Below are 12,367 nucleotides of genomic sequence, written 5' to 3' on the forward strand. Positions count from 1 at the left end.
ATAATACAAAAGACTAAGGAGATATTCTGTGTAATTCAAGAAAGTAAGTTGTAGGCAGAAGAAACATAATTTGAGATACAAAAAATATTGACATCCTTTTAGTGAATTTAAGTGGAATGAATGAAAGCTGTCGAGTTGCCAAAAAGTGATCATCAGTTTGTTCTGTTCCAGCTTTACATCCCTATATGGTGCCTCTCCTTCTAGCTGAAAAATGGAAAGTTCTGTAAAATAGCTACCTATTTTGTTGATGCATTGGAAAAGAGATTAATCGATCTTGTCGTTAATCCTGTTTGACTTCATTAACCAACTGTATTTTTTTTTTAATAATGATTTCATCTTTATTTAAGTTTTACTTGCCAAAGGGCTATCATGCTGGTGAAAAGAGAAAGATGATAGTATGGGGCCTCTCCCATGACACCATATATTTCCTACAGAGGTCTTCGCTGACACGAATGGGAACTCAGTTATCACTTTTCATCCTCTCTAATCCGATGAAGGAATTGAAGCTGGGAAATTTTACTTTTTTTTTTTTTTTTGGCCTCTTAAATTCTGGAATCTGCAAAAGAAACCTGTCTTTTTAAGGTCACCTTCTATTAGACTTGGTACGACTTAGATGTGTTAAGGTGGAAGTCCTAATAACTACTCTTTCTCGTGCATTGGAATCCTGCAAATAAAAATGATATAAATGAATGAAAGACATTGAAGAGTGAAAAGCAATAGAAAGCCAATCCAAATGGATGCAAAATATGTGATTACATGAATCCTAGAGCAGAAAAGTAAAATAGCAATCTTGAAGGTCATATGGGGAACAGGACTCTCGGGATTGACTTGTAATATGGCAGAAGCTCACTATTGTCCTGGAAGTAAGTGAGGAGACATGTTTCCCGAGGAAAAAAGTCCGAAAGGCATGAACCTGTACTGAAACAACCAGGTAACAGTGAATTCTGGAGGTAGAATTCAATAAGGGGATTCTTCAAGTAAACACAACCATTTAAACCCCAGTCTACATACTTCTGACTTTTGGGTGGTTTTTCTTAATTCTCATGGGATTCAGATAGGTGAGGTAAACACCAAAAGGTACTTCTGTGTTTAGAAATGTTCTTCCATATTATTTACGATATTCAGGGAATTTCCTAATCTTGATAGCAAGGACGGTTCTAGTGGGGCAAGTTCAATCCACCCCTTCTAAACCCCAAATATCAAGCCAAAGTCAGTATCACAGAATCCTGTGACCCTTCCAGTTTGAGAAATCTGTATTGCGAGCCTTGCGTGGTGGCTTGAAAAGAACGCTATCGTTCATCTCTGCATGTTGCAAGCCACCTTCTGTTTAAAATGTCTGTATGTCCTCGAATTCGCTCGTGAGTCTCCCGATTTTCAGTTTTCTGCTTCTAACTTCCTTTCTCTTTATGACTCAGTTGGGGGACAGTTGCTGTATTCTTTTGAAATTTATTCCGTTTTTGTTTTTTGATTTTTAAGTCTGGATCTCTCTTCAATTATGATGGATGTATATTTATCTAGTTAATGCCTTTTCTTTGTTAGAGAGTCTGATCTCCCAAAATGGACCTGAGGGCATTATCAAGAACCATTTGTCATGGGGAACCCTAAGCTAAATACATCATTTTCCCCTCAGTGTTTCTCCCCCTGGCTTCCTAAGCGTGAGCAATCGCTTGTAAGAAATGTGGCAGATATCCTATGAGATTCCAACTAGAATGAATCTTGACCTTGCTGCAAATTACTATTGGCCAAGGAAGAACTGGCGTCCTGGCAAAAAGACAGAAAGAAAATACTCTCGAGTTTCCTGGGGCTACTTCCTATAATCCAGGTCGCCTGCTCTCACGGCCTTTTGAGTAACTTCTAAACAAATAGGACTCTTTCACATAGCAGCAACTTTTAACTGTTGCTCTGCTCTGGGGCTGTGCCAGAGAAAATAGTCTTTTGTCATTTAAAGGGAAGAAAACAAGGTTTCAAGACTCTAAAACAGCAAAGAAAATAAATAACAGTAACTAAAGGGTAAGGGGGGGCAGAGGGGGATACTTTCATGCACTGGTTATTTACTAAATGCTGGAAATTTACCAGGCACCTTCTGAGCAGGGCTAATGTGAAAAGATTAGCTGCATTTTTGCCTTGCTTGTTTGTTTCAAAGAAATTGGGCGTGTTATTTCAAACTCCCTGAAGAAAAAGAACTAGGAGCAAAAATGGGGCCATTAGTAATGAAGTCAGCAAAGCAGAAAGGCTTCACTAGGGAAATCTGCCAGCCTAAATTCTCCGAAGTGGTATTGCCCTATCCAAGCACACTAACTCTCAGAGGCATTGAATGGTTTCTAAAGAAAGTTAAGAATGAATGCAGGCCTGGGTGGCCAGAGGAAATTCATTCTGCTGTAAAGATCAGTGTGCTAGGATGGGTTTGTCCCAGGCAGAGGCTAAGACAAAGGCATGTGGGAAGGCAGTTCGCCCTGCAGGTCACCCCAGGGACCGGGATGGAGGGCAGGTGGGGTGGAGCGGAAAATGACAGAAAGTCAATAAAATGATGTGGTTTTGTTAAGTCGACCACCGCTATGGGGGATCCACCACACAGGACCTTCTGGGGTGGGGGACTCCTATCCCCATTGTTCAAAGCTAGCCCTGCAAACATACCCCCTGCCACACACACACGCCCCTTGTGGGTTATGCATGCTTGAGCACCAAGGGAGTTCCCACCGCAGTCCCATGCCATCACACTGGCGAAGCCCAGGGCGAGAGAAAGAGGAACGCCGTGTGGGCTGAAGCAAAGTTCTGTGCAAAACTAATCCACACCCCCCCCCCTTGGAAACGGTCCCTGCTGCAGTGGCTGAGTGTCAGAGATGAGTGATTACGAGGAGCCCCTTCAGGGCAGGAGCCAGCCAAAAACTCAGGAAAGACTCAATACATGATAGTGAGTGTAACACCCTCCAAACCCAGTGGTCTTGAGGCAACATTTGATATTCAGCCCTCTCTGTCCTCTAGCATCCAACTTTGATTCTCCTCACTTTCAGGCAGTACCATGGCTGACCCAGATTTCTCTCCTAGAGGGGCAGCCCAGGTCTTCCCTGAGGGGTCTGCTTTGTCCTGGTGGGGCCATGTTTCCTGTACTTGCCTGCTCACCATTGTCATCAGACATGGAAGCACCGAGAGAGGGTTCAGGGGACCCCTGCTTTCTAGACATGTTCCTGGCTTCCTCCATTGTGTAGCCATTACCCTACCTCCTCACGGTGGCCAGTGGCGATGACTCCCGCCAGTTTCCTAACGTTTGTCTCTCCTGGTTGATCTACCGGCAGGAGGAGCTCAAGCGTACTCACACGTTCAAGTTCAGTGGAAATGCTCCCTGGTGTATTTTCAAAAACAAGGATCTGTGATCTGACAGTGCTAAACTTTGCCGGAGTAGGAAGCACAGATTCTGCCAGTGGACGAGCTGGTGATGATGGTGTATCATTGCTTCACGATTTTCTCTTGTTTCTGCTATCTCTGTGATTTCCTTCCTTCTGTTCACCTTGCATTCATTTTCTGCTGCTGCTTTTGTGAAGTGGAATGACATATCATTGATTTTTAAATCTTTTCTTCCTTTCTAATCCAAACATTGAAAGCTATAAATTTCCATCTATGCACTACTTTGCTGGATCCCATGTATTTTAATATGTTGCGTTTTCAGTACAGATCACTGAAATGTCTTTACATGTCTCATGTAAGTTGTTTCTTATGGAATTATGGTGCCTAATTGTTCAATGTTTGTGACTTTTAAAAGTAGCTCTTAGTTATTTATTTTAATTTCTTCATTGTCAGAGAATAGACTCTGTATTATGTTAGTCCTTTGAAATACTTAAAGGCATGTTCTATGGCCCAGTCTATGGTCCGTCCTGGTAAAGGCCCTCATACGCATTTGGGAAGTCGATGGGTGCAGCTTTTGTTGGGTGTAGAGTTCTGTGAACGTCAGTTATGTCAGGCTGGTTGATGGCTTTATTCTTATTTTCAAATTCCATACTGATTTTTTTCTCCACTTGCTCTCTTAATTATGAAGAAGTGATGTTAAAATATCAACCTATGCTTGTGGGTTTGCCTATTTCTTTCTTGGTTTTACCAATTTTGCTTCATGCTTTTGAAGCTCTGTTATTACATGCGTGCGTATTTGGGGTTGTCTTGTCCTCTTGATTGAACTGATCTTTTATCATGTAGAAAGAGCTCTCTTTACAATTGAGAAAACTCTTTGTCTTGAAGTGTCTGATGTTAACAGAGTCACATCTGCTTTTCTGCTTACTGTTTGCACAGAATGTCTTGGCCATCCTTTTGTCTTCCCCGTCTACAGAAAGTAAGGGGTGGGGTCGTGATAGAGTATTTGAAGTGTCACATAACAGAAGTATCTTTTACAATCAACAATCTCTGGGATTAATAGGTTAGTATCCATTCATCTTGTCTCTCCACTTCCTCCAAATCGTCTTCATAACCAGATTTTTTGGTTTGGTATCTTTTTCGTACTCCCATGCCTGCTGCAAAGATCTCATGAGATGTGTTCTCTATAGGTAATGCTCCCTTCCCCAGGATTCCATGTCCTCTTCTTGGGGACCTGTGAGCATGTTAGCTTATATATCGAAAGAGACTGTGAAGATGTGATTAAGGTTTAGGACTTTGAGATGGGGAGATTAGCCTGGATTATCTGAGTGGTCACGTTCTAATCACATGAGTCCTTAAAAATGGGAAACCTTCCCCAGCTGTAGTCAGAGAGAGATATGGTGGCCAAAGGAGGATTAGAAAGATTTGGCGCTATTGACTGCCCATGGAGTAGGGGGTTCAGGAGCCAAGGAATGCCAGCTGCCTCTAGAAGCTGGAAAAGGCAAGGAGAGAGATTCTCCCCTGGAGCCTCCGAAAGGAACACAGCCGCGCTGACATGTTGATTTCAGCCCCATGAGACCCATGCCAGATTTCTGACCTATAGACTGTTAGATAACAAACTTGTATTGTTTTAAGCCACTAAATTAGTGGTAATTTGTTAACAACAACCAGAGAAAACTAACATATCCCTACTACTACTCCCTAACTACTAACCCTGGTTTAGATGTACTTGGGAACAGAGTCGCTATGTGGGACCTTCTCATTCTGCTTAAGAACCAAGAGTTCCTTCTAAGAAAATTCTCAGAGCTAAAAAAGTCCAGAGGATTTCTCATATTCACCTTCTCTAAAGTTTACAAACTTTCTCAAATAGAAGGAAAAGGTAAGCCCTGGAATTATTATTTTTCAGCAGTTTGGGTAAGAGAGACTTTATTTTTTAATAAATATGATTTATTATTTAAAGAATAAATTAAGTCATTTTAAAGAACAGAAGAGGGTATAGCAAAGGAAGGTTTATTTTGGACCTGAAACAAGTTTCAGACCTTTAGGCATTTTTCCTAAGGTTTTAGATCCTGCAAAACTGTTTCCATAACAACGAGCCTGTTGAAACCTCCGGGGGCTATCACCACAGATAAAACTAGAGATGTCCCTAGAATTGGCGGAACTGGACAACTGCCCAGGACCCCAGTACATGACTAGCACCCAAACTGCTACTCTGCGAGGTAGGTAGTAGAGAAGGAAGCACTGAGCTCACCAGTTTACGCCAAAACAAAAAGAAACAAAACTCAGGTGCCCCCTCCATGTACATCAAGGCCAACTAGTTGAGAATAGACCTTCTTTCCAGCTCCCTCTTCAACCAGTCTCCCCTAACTATGTAGTTCTCTGGATCTCTTTCCCTCCCCTCTGTGCTTTTTTGCTTGTCTGTTTGTTTGCTTGTTTGTTTAAAGGGATGCTCTTTTAAAACTTCTCTTCCTCTTCCAGATTATTACTAATGTTCCTTCAATCTTGATTTCACTTACATAACAGGGGAAGGAAACTGAAAGATTGAAGAGCAGTCACTTAGAATACCTTGTGTATCTGTCCTCTCTGGGAAGTGTCCCCTTGGAGTAATATCACAGCCAGACTTTTGCCTGGAGCATTTTCCAATTTCCAGATAATTTTCCTTTAGGGAAAGGCAGGGTAAAGAGTATTTTGAATCTGAGCTTAAGATCCTCTGCTTTGAAAATAAGCCCCAACACACAAAAGTAAGATCTATGTATTAAACCCAGTCAATAAAGAGTATTATTAGTAGTCAGATAAAGAGCATCCATTGGCTTTTCTATGTTTATTTTAACTCAGTAAATTTAACAGCTTCATGATAGTGAATTGGGTCAAAAGAATATAAATTGACGGACAAAACAGCCAACTTTCTAGCAAAGCTTCTTATCTTTTTTTAATCACATGACTACAGAATTAAATTAAAATAGAATCCTATGCTTTTAGGATATTGATCCTATTTCCTCTTCCCCATTATTCTTTATCTTCCAATTTATTGATTTTGGTGGAGTCTTGCTTTCTCAGAGAAACTTAGATACGTCCAGTGCAATTCAGTCAATAATCTACAATCACCAAGTTAGTTCTGGTAAAATAGTCCTTTCTCCCCCCCAAAAACTAATAAGCTATCTTTTCTTTGAAGTTTGATATTACCTAGGGGTGATACCCTTTAAACAATATGCATCCATAAAAGGAGATGTTTTATTTGAAAGGCATATAAAATAACCTTGATATACATATTTGCTTGCAATGAATATTGTACTTGAAATCAAGGCGTGCAACTCACATCATTTAAAATACTCTTTTTCCATGGGGAGAAAAAATGACAAGCATTGAAAAACCCTTTCAGGCAGCAAAATTAATATAATTTAACATGCACAATTATTTCTTCACAAAAGCAAGAAATATGAATCAGTCTTACCACCAATTTTGAAAGATTTTTGTTCTTTCTCTATAAATCAGTCAAACTCTATGCGTAGGTATTTTCTACTGATAAAATGACTAATAGACCCAATTTTGATAAATGTTGTGCCCTGTGATTTTAAAAAATTGACCACCAGAAACGTTTGTATTTTTCTGCTCCTTATATATATTTTTTCCTTCTAGCCAGTCTCTCAAACCATGCATGTGTGTACTCACACATCTTCTAAAGTCATCCATTTCTTAGGAAAATACTAAAGACGGCTAATGACTGTCTTTCCTGAGCTATACAATTAAGAATTTGTCTAACTGAATCACTTCCCCTAAGGAAAAAATGGAGCCGTGAACTATTCAATACAAGTTAAAAGCAAATAGCATCCTTGTCTCTCTGAATTGTATGTGATCTTTGTCTTACAAGTTAGTTTTCGAAAGAAGAGATTTTCATTTATTTTCTGATGTAAACTGCTTCATAAATTCCCTTGGGAAGATAAGATCGGGAAATTAGAAGTCTATAGTACCCTGTGTTTGAATTTTTAAATAAAATAACTAATGTTGAATTTTTTGAATAATATTTTTTTATTATATCATGTTAGTCACCATACAGTACATCCCTAGTTTTTGATGTAAAGTCGAATTTTTAAAAATAACCTTAAAATAAGCTTACTCTTTGGCACCTTCAACTTGATGATCCCTGGTACACTGAAAGCTGTCGTCCTTGCTTTCTTGCGTGCAAAGGAAAAATTAAAACTGCTGTATTAAGTTGTTTTGTGAAGAGAGCTACTAGTTGAAAAAGACTGGAATTCAAAACAGGACTTGTGTCAATGAGAATGAATCTTCCAATTTTAGGATATTGCTGAGTTAACATAATGACCTGTGTTGAGGGTGCTACTATTAGTAATCAAATGTGAGGCTAAAATAGAACTTGCTCCTCTTTTTTTTTTTTTCTTTCTTTCTTTCTTTCTTTCTTTCTTTCTTTCTTTCTTTCTTTCTTTCTTTTTCTTTTTTTGGTCATATAGACTCTGTTAATTTTATTTCAAGACAATATTATTATTCCATAAAGACTTATTGCTGAGTTAACATAATGACCTGTGTTGAGGGTGCTACTATTAGTAATCAAATGTGAGGCTAAAATAGATCTTGCTCCTTTTTTTTCTTTTTCTTTCTTTCTTTCTTTCTTTCTTTCTTTCTTTCTTTCTTTCTTTCTTTTTCTTTTTTTGGTCATATTAGACTCTGTTAATTTTATTTCAAGACAATATTATTATTCCATAAAGACTTTTTTTTTAAAAGATTTTATTTATTTGACAGAGACAGCAAGAGAGGGAACACAAGCAGGGGGAGTGAGGGAGGGAGAAGCAGGCTTCCTGCCAACCAGGGAGCCCGATGAGGGGCTTGATCCCAGGACCCTGGGATCATGACCTGAGCCGAAGGCAGATGCTTAACGACTGAGCCACCCAGCCACCCCGACAATATTATTATTCCAGCAACTGCTTTTACCCCAGGGAATTTTTAATTCCGTTACGATTACCATACAGTGTTCTATCAGTTTCTGATGTACAATACAGTGATTCAACAATCGTGCGCATCGCCCAGTGCTCACCATGAAAGTGAGCTCTTTAACCCCCGCACCTTCTTCACCCCTCCCCCACCCATGTCCCCTCCTGTAACTGTTGGTTTGTTCTCTCTGTTTAAGAGTCTGGTTTTTTGCTTCTCTCTTCTTTTGTTGTTCATTTACTTTGTTTCTTCAATGCCACATATGAGTGAAATCATATGGTATTTGTCTCTGACTGACGTATCTCTCTCAGCATTATACCCTCGAGGATCCACAACCGTCATGGTGTTGCAAATGGCAACATTTCATTCTCTTTTATGGCTGAGCGATATTCCATTGTGTATATACCCCCTCTTCTTTAGCCATTCCTCTTTGGATGGATGAGCTGCTTTCATAATTCAACTATTGTAAATCATGCTGCAATAAACATAGGGGTGCATATATCTTTTTAAATTAGTGTTTTTGTATTTTGGGGGGGCAAATACCCAGTAGTGCAATTACTGGATCTTATGGTAATTTTTTGAAGAACTTCCACACCGTCTTCCAGAGTGGCTGCACAAATTTGCGTTCCCGCCAATAGTATACAAGGGATCCTTTTTCTTCACATCCTCACCAACACTTGTTGTTTCTTGTGTCTTTGATTTTAGTCATTCTGACAGGTGTGAGATGACACCTCACTGTGGTTTTGATTTGCTTTCTCTGGTGATGAGTGATGTTGAGCATCTTCCCGTGTGTCTGTTGGCCGTCTGGATGTCTGCTTTGGAAAAATGCCTGTTCGTATTCTAACCCCTTTTACATTGCTGTCAAAAGAAATGACTAAGAAAACAAATTCAATAAAACAAACGAGAAAATATATAATAGACAAAAGGATAGATTAGGTTGAAACCACAGCCAAACTTTTACTGAATTTAAGTCTTAAGGGACTGTAAGAGGCAAGAATTGATACAATATTTTTCAGCAAATATTCCAAAGAAAATTTTCATCCTCCAGAATAGTGTAGAAGAGAAATCCAGCAGGGCCCTTCTGAGATTCTGTAGCTGATATAACCCCATTCTGTGGATAGGCAACCTTCCCNCAACCGTCCCCAACCAATTGCAGCCAGGGAGTCAGCCAGGTTCCTTCAAGGAGAGGAGACAAAGACTTGCCTCCATCATGTAATAGCCAACAATCACAAAGACTTTCAAAGTAGTCCACACTGCAGACTATGAAAAAAGGGATTCTAATCCTCTAGAAATGGATTATTTTATGGATTAATTTCTTAATCCATTTGGGCTGCTATAATAATAATAAAAAAAAACATAGACTGGGTGGCTTGAACAAACATTTCTTCTCACAATTCTGGAGCCTGGGAAGTCTAAGATCCAGGTGCTGGTAGATTTGGTATCTGGTGAACCTGCTTCCTGGTTTGCAGATGGCTGTCCTGCTGTATCCTCACATGGCGGAGCTCAGGGAGAAGCAAGGTCTCTCAGAACTCTGATAAGGGCACTCATCCTGTTCAGGAGGGCCTTGTTCTCACGACCTCATTGAAAGCCCCACCTCCTAATACCATCACATTGGGGTATAGGGTTTCAACATGCAAGTTTTGAGGGAAAGAAAACATTTGGTCCATAATATCTATGCTCCAGGACTTTGAGATCTAAACGTAACACATGTTTCTCACTGCAAAGTGATGATAATGAATCCTTACCAGGCAGTGAATGATATGTCTTCCTATCACATAGTTTCTTGGATGTAATTAGATACTGTTTATTGTGATATTATAATAAGCTAAAGACTTAAAGCAATTGTGAAATCTTGGAGTGTGTGTGTGTGTGTGTGTGTGTGTGTGTGTGTGTGTGGTGTTTATTATGGTAAAATGCACATAACATGAAATTTACCACTTAAGGAATGCCTGGGTGGCTCAGTCAGTTAAGCACCTACCTTCAGGTAATGTCATGATCCCAGGGTCCTGGGATGGAGTCCTGAGTCGGTCTCCTTGCTCAGCAGGGAGCCTGCTTCTCCCTCTACCTGCCTGCCATTCCCCCTGCTTCTGCTTGCTCTTTCTCTCTGACAAATAAATGAAAAAAATCTATAAAATTAACCTATTGAGATATATAATTTAATGACATTAAGTATATTCACATTGTTATACAACCATCATTTATAGAACTTTTTTCATCTTCCCAACCTGGAACCCCATACTCATTAAACACTAACTCCCCATTATCCCTCCCCCTACTCTCTGGCAACCACCTTTTTACTTTCTGTCTATATGTATCTGACTAATGTAGTCATCCCCATTTAAGTGGAATCATACAGTATTGGTCTTTTGGTGACTGGTTTATTTTACTTAGCCTAAGGTCTTCAAGGTTGATCCATGTCAGCATGGGTCAGAATTTCTTTCCTTATTAATGCTGAATAGTATTCCACTGTATGTACAACATTTTGCTTATGCATTTATCCGTCAATGGACATTGAGTTGCTTTCACCTTTTGGCTACTGTGAATAATGCTGCTGTGAACATGGGTGTACAAATAGATCTTGAAGTCCCTGCTTTTAATTCTTTGATGTATATATCCAGAAGTGGAGTTGATGAATCATATAGTAATTCTAATTTTAATTATTTGTTTTCCATAGTGGCTGCATCATTTTACACTCTCAGTATCTCTGCATCATCACCAATGCCTGTTATATTCTGTCATTTTGAAAATAACAATCCTAATGGATGTGAAGTGGCATCTCATTATTGTTTTCGTTTGTATTTCCTGAATGATTAGTGATGTTCTTTAGCATTGTTTCATGTGCTTATTGACCATTTGTATATTTTCTTTGGAAAAATGTGTATTCAACTCCTTTGGTAATTTTGTTTCGATTGTTGTATGAGTGTGAGTTGTAAGAGTTCTTTACATGTGCTAGATGTTAGCCTCTTATCAGATGTGTGATTTACAGACACTTCCTCCTATTCCATGTGTTGCCTTTTTGCTCTGTTTACAATGTCCTTTGATGCATAAAAGTTTTACATGTTGGTAAATCAAATTTAATCTATTTTTTCTGATGTTTTCTTCCCTGAGCTTTTTTATTTTTTTAAAATATTTTATTATTTATTTGAGATAGTGAGAGAGAGAGAGCAGGAGCCGGGGGACAGAGGGAGAGGGAGAAACAGGCTCCCCACTGGGGAGGGAGCCCAACACGGGGCTCAATCCCAGGACCCTGGGATCATGACCTGAGCCAATGGCAGATTCTTAATCAACTGAGCCACCCAGGCTCCCCTTCACTGACCTTTTAATGACATATCCAAGAAATCATTGCTAAATCCTATGTTATACAGATTTCTGCCTGTGTTTTCTTCTAAAAGTTTTATAGTTTTAAGTCTTACATTTAGGTCTTTGATCCATTTTGAGTGAATTTCTGTATATGGTGTAAGGTAAGAGTCAAATTTCATTCTTTTGCATGTGGATATCCAGTTTCCCCAATACCATATGTTGAAAGGGCTGTTCTTTCCTTACTGAATTGTCAAAATCAATTGCTGTGTTTGCAGGAATTCATTTCTGGCTCTCTATTGTATTCCATTGGTCTATATGTCTGTCTTTATGCCAGGACCACACTCTTAATTACTGTAGTTTTGTGGTTAATTTTTAAATCAGAAAGTGTGAGATCTCCAACTTTGTTCTTTTTCAAGATTGTTTTGGCTGTTCGGGATCCCTTGAGATTCTTTTAATTAATTTTGAGATAGATTTTTCTATTTCTGTAAAAAAAAATCATTAAGAATTTGATAGGAATTGCATTAAATCTGTAGATCACTTTACCTCATATTGATATGCAAGCAATATTAAGTCTTCCAATCCATGAACATGGGATGTCTTTCCCTTTATTTGTACTTTCTTGGTTAAGCTTATTCCTAAGTATTTTATTCTTTTTGATGCTATTGCAGATGAAATAGTTTTCTTAATATCCTTCCTTTTCAAAGTGTTCATTAATTGTGTACAGAAACACAGCAGATTTTTGTGTTGATTTTGTATCATACAACTGCTGAATTTTAAATTACATTTT

General features: G+C 39.0%; 1 protein-coding gene across 1 annotated transcript in view; it reads left to right on the plus strand.

Annotated features, from left to right (window-relative positions):
- Positions 1-12,367, plus strand: part of SLC39A12 (solute carrier family 39 member 12) — a 72,123-nt gene that overhangs the window by 44,143 nt on the left and 15,613 nt on the right. The window lies entirely within an intron of this gene.

The sequence above is a fragment of the Ailuropoda melanoleuca genome, chromosome 15 (assembly GCF_002007445.2).
Source record: "Ailuropoda melanoleuca isolate Jingjing chromosome 15, ASM200744v2, whole genome shotgun sequence".
NCBI lineage: Eukaryota > Metazoa > Chordata > Mammalia > Carnivora > Ursidae > Ailuropoda > Ailuropoda melanoleuca.